Source organism: Glycine soja, chromosome 1, assembly GCF_004193775.1.
Source record: "Glycine soja cultivar W05 chromosome 1, ASM419377v2, whole genome shotgun sequence".
NCBI classification, from domain to species: domain Eukaryota; kingdom Viridiplantae; phylum Streptophyta; class Magnoliopsida; order Fabales; family Fabaceae; genus Glycine; species Glycine soja.
Genome location: NC_041002.1, coordinates 37,439,183 through 37,444,520, shown reverse-complemented (window position 1 = coordinate 37,444,520; position 5,338 = coordinate 37,439,183). Strand labels below are relative to the sequence as shown.

General features: G+C 34.7%; 1 pseudogene; it reads right to left on the bottom strand.

The window, feature by feature from the left end:
* Window positions 1-928: 928 nt before the first annotated feature.
* On the bottom strand, window positions 929-3,470 carry LOC114370579 (annotated as a pseudogene).
* Window positions 3,471-5,338: the final 1,868 nt, after the last annotated feature.

Sequence of the window (5,338 nt, the reverse complement as noted above, 5' to 3'; positions counted from 1 at the left end):
TGCTCTATCCAGTTCTAAGGATTCAAAACATTTCCCAATGCTAAAAGTCCTAACTTTACACACAAATGGATTCAAACCAAAAGCATGCAAGAATTAAGTGCAAATAGAAGCAGTGAACACATCAAAAAAACATTAAATAGATAGTAAATAATATATACATCAAGACTCAGCAGAAATTCCCAACAAAAGCTTTAGCCTTCCATGGCAAGTTACCACCTTTCAGTTACAATAGGAGGTTTTGGAAGCAAAATTCAGATTACACAGTGGTAGGGATGTCTCCTCCACCTCTAAGAACCTAAAAATCACTCTAAAACCTAGAATCCTCTTGAAAGCTGAGGTTTTTGGTGCTCCCTTGCCCTGTTACGTCGCTTTATTGCATAGGCTCTCAAGCATATCCCTATTTTTCACCAACTTCAGCTTTTAAGGGCTTTCTGTCCTCGAAGGCTCACTTAGCGCCATTTTCGTGCTAAGCACAAGTAAGCAATTTTCCACTGAGCGAGCTGGGTGCGCTTAGCATGAGAAAAGACAAACGACTTGCTGAGCGAGTTGATGACACGCTGAGCGTGCAGATGCTTGACAGATTCTCCTCCAGATTCTCCCAACTCGCTAAGCGGGCTAAGTACCTCGCTTAGCGAGACACCAGCCACAACACCCTTCTTATTCTTCATCTTTTTACTTGAAACTGAAGTTGAAAACACATTAATTCACATTAAAGGGAATATCTCTACATAAAAATCAAACTAAACCTAAAAATATGTACAAACCTAAAAAAAGAACCATAAATTGGGGAAAAGACATGATTTTCATAAAGCTTTTCAACACAAACGTTAGTCGTAAATGACGACTAACAAGAGCATTATCTAATTTAGCAGTGAAATCCACCATTCCACCCATTTGATATTTGTGGAAAAAGATACTCATTTCATTATCAATGTGATTCCATTAAAGTAGTTTCTAAGAATGTTACCTCGGGGCTCCACGGCACATAATTTATATCCATGCCATGGGCCTTCTCCTTCTTCAGCAACAACTTGTAGAGAGGACCACCAACCTCTTTTTTCTCAATGTTATAAGCAAGCAATAAAATTTTCTCAATTTTAACCTCTTTTTTCTAGATAGTGAGATTCATCTAAATCAACGAAGATACAAAGTCAGTTATTTAAACACAAAAAATGAATAAACACACACAAGTGATCATATGATATACATGCAATAAAACTTTCGTACTAAGGTAATATATATTGCTAATTTTGAGTTTTCTTTGTTCACTAGCAGGTTTAATGTTATTTGTGATTCAATGTCAGCACCAAACATTAGATAACCAATCATAGCCATGGATGCACAACCCATAGTGGTTAAGAGAAAGCATAGAAGTAGGACCTAGAAAAGAAAAATAAAATTCATTAGAGTCAAAAACTAAGAAATACATCCACTCCTTACTAAAACAAGATTAAATTAACCACACTAATTCAAATCAAACATAAGTTCTACCTTATTTGATTAGTGCATGCACTTTGCCATTTTAGAGGAGCTAAATTCCAGATATTAGAAGCAAATTAAACACATCCAAATATGTGAAATTGGTAAAACACTTACATTAGAGAACTGGTGTTTGTTTGTCATGGAATTGTACAAGGTAGGAAAGATAGGGTGAGCACAATAACAAAAGGCATATAAGCTAACAGCTAAGGGATTCCGTTCCAATTAACAAAAGTTACCTTTTGATGAAAACCAACTCCATCGAATGTTGCAGTCCATGAAATTGAGAGGATGATGAAAGTAAAAGCAAACACTCCACTTGCGGATACATAAGAAAGTAGACTCAAGTTATCCAACCAAACTGTGGGTAAGATGATAAAAGAAATCAATATCACAAAGAATTGCTTCCCACCAATTTATAAGCTAGCTATCTAAACCTCCCAAATGGGGAATAATTTACTTAAGTTATTGGCTTCAAGAATCAAGAACCCTATTGAAACTAAGTAGAGCTTGGTGTACATGGGCACTGATACTATTAGCCTTCCTATCTTTCCAAATGCAAGTTCACCTATATCAGGGTAGGTTCTACTATTCAAATACTTATCCATGCATTTTTTAATCAACATGCATGTGTAAAACACTACAGTTGCAATAGCAAATAGAAAAGCCAAGCTTAACCAGATCTCAGATGCAAGAGCATATGGAACTGAGAGTATGCCAACACCTGTAAACCAAATCCACATGCATAACATCATCTTAGGTTTAGGTAACAAAAATTAAAATAGAATTTAATTTTCTCTTCAAAGTAAACTGAATTAAACATAGATTTCTCTCTGAATCTGAATATGTAATGGAAGTTCATGTGTTGTAGATTATGAAACTTGATATTGCATTGAGTCTATTAAGGCAGGTGCCAAAGAAGGATGCAATATTTTCCGTAGAAGGATGTAATGCTATGACTTTCTCCTCATCTGTGGCAAGCCCAAACTCATTATGCTCCCACTCGTATAGAATTTTGTGTGTTCCTTCACTCACTCCCTCACACCTTATTCTATCATATTATCACTTTCTCGAAATGGCGAACGATGAAGACCAGCAACAAAATGCCCCTTTCTCCGATTTCGACTCCGACTCTGACTACTCCTACGACGAGGTAGAGACGAGGCTTTCCACCGCACCTTTGGCCTATGTGATGATGGCAACGACTTGTCATTGTCGGAGAACCTAAAGTGTGACGACTCATGGCGCCTTCTCAGAGGCACTAGAGAGCCCCGCAATGAAGGAGTTACATGATGACGTCTTCGCGCAATCAATTTGGATTCCAATTTGAATGTGAATAGGCGCATGTGTGTGTAGTGTTGAGGGAGAGGGAAAGTCAAATAGGCACGTTTGTTTTTATAAGTGGAAAATATTCTAACATGATTTTTAAAAATCATCTTAGAATGACAGTCTTCTAAGACGATTTTTGCAAAACTGTTGTAAACATGTTGTATTTATTTACAAAAACACCACCATGTTTCTTTCTAAGACGATTTTATGAGAATCGTCTTAGAATGTGCATCATAAAAACCATATTTGTAGTAGTGCCTATTGAAACCTAAATAACCCGTTTTGAGAATAAGTGTATCGGATGGATTCAATTGGATGTCACATTAATTGAAATAAAAAAATTTTGGTTAAATTCAGATTTGGTAGGCAAGTGAGGTAAAAACATTTCATAGGAACCCACACCCTCTTGATTAAGTGTGTAAACTATTCAAACAAATAAATTGGTTTATGTGATGACATAAACAATAAATAAATTCAGAAGATTTTACGTCAATATTTCACTATCCAGAGTTCAAATCACTTTGGGTTATTGCTTTACAGCTACAAAGTGACCAAGTAAAAGCAATGAGCAATGAACCATCGAATACCATGTGTACTTTTTATTAAAAAAAATTGTATTGTTCATCGCTTTATGTCAAGTTTAGTCATTCACCTTCACCCATAGTTTTAAAAATCAGACAAGTCATCGCTCGATCAAAGCACTAGGTCACTAATTGAATTGCACGAATCGATTTATATTAAAGAGTAAATTACACATGTTTTTCATTTTTTTTTTAAACCTACACAAATCTTCCCCGAGGTTTAAGAAAATTACACATGCTTATCTTTTGTTTTTAAAACATATCTAGGTTTAATGTTATTATTGTTGGTATAGAGTTGGTTCAAGTAATTTTGTGCGTTGGATCATTGATGGCTTGGTTGGAGTAATTTTATTTGGTTTCTAAAACCTATAATTGTTCACTTGACTTATGGGTTTGCTGGAATGAGGTTGGTTCAATGGTTATGTTGTTCACTATGGTGTTCATTTGGCTTATAGGTTTATTGGCATGACAACTTGATTGGGTTTTCTGCAAACTGAATTTTTTTAATTATCAAAATTGCCCCATACTTGAAGAAGACAAGGACATTTTTGAAAGAAAAAAATACTCATTAAATGTCATGTGCAACACCCATGACTTGTTATTTTTAAATGTTTGTATGACATTTAAGGAAAATTTGTGTAGGTTTTAAAAATTGAGGGGAGAAATGTTTAATTTTCTTAAACCTCGGGAGAGGTTTGTGTAGGCTTTAAAAAAGAAGGAAATATATGTGCAATTTCTTTAAACCTCAAGGGAGATTTGTGTAATTTACTCTATATTAAATTTAAAATTGTTAACCCTGCCTCAAGAAAAGCAAAAAAACAAAATCACTATGAAAGTTCGAAAAAGTTCAAGGGCCAAATGTTTTTTTTACTCTATTATTAATGATACCAATGCAAATGACATTTTAGTTTTGTGCAAGTTATGTTTCTCGTTTGAAATTCAATTCTAGTATTAAGAGTTTTTATTTTATTTTATTTTATTGTAGCACTATTATTTATTATATAAGTTCAGTGGTCCACTTTCGGACATTTGAATCATGTACCTCCTAATTTTTAAGTATCCCCAAACTACTCTTTTCATATCATACCTTTCATCTTCCTTAGCATGCTACTCCACGAGAGAGTCCCACGCGTTCTCATACTCCATTTGTGTTTTCTCCATTGTTAGGTCTTCCTCTTCATCTCCATTTGCGTCCACGCATAATCATCTCACACACTTTTGTTTGCTCCTCTTTGTCTCCATTTGTGTCGACTCTGCCATTGATTTCTTTTGGTCGCACAACTCCAGTGAGGTTGGATCGACGTGCAAATGCATTTTTTCCCTTTTTTTTCATTAAGCTTATTTTATGGACAACCCTTTCCCAAAGAGGAATAGTGGCAACCATATTTGGAACAACTATTCTAGAAGCTTTTATTTCGGTTAAGGAATGGTTATTTCATAACACAATTTTCATTCTGTAATAGATATTCCATAATAATAAAGCAATGCTTCCAAAATACCTATTCTGAAAATATATATATTTGTCCCAGAACATGCAATCTGGAATGTTGATAGCATTTTCTGGAACACCTATTCCAAAAGCATATTTTATGTTATCTAGAAAGCTTACTCTAGAATTCAATCTATGTTTTGGAATGGTCATTCCATAAGTTATTCCAAAATAAGAATAAACGCTTCAAAAACCTATTTCGAAATAACTATTCTGGAAAGTAAAAATTACCTTCCGGAATGACCATTCCAGAATAGTGTACTCCAAAAACCTATTCTAGAATGGTCATTTCAAAAGGTAATGTTTACCTTCCGAAATAATTATTTTGGAATTCCAAAATGGGAATTCTGAGTGAAAAGGTTATTTTTGTCCACACAAACAAAATGAGAGGTGTAGGTTCAAGTTGAGAGATATAGCCCTCAAATGCCCCACTTTCGTTGTATAGGAATTTTAAAACTTA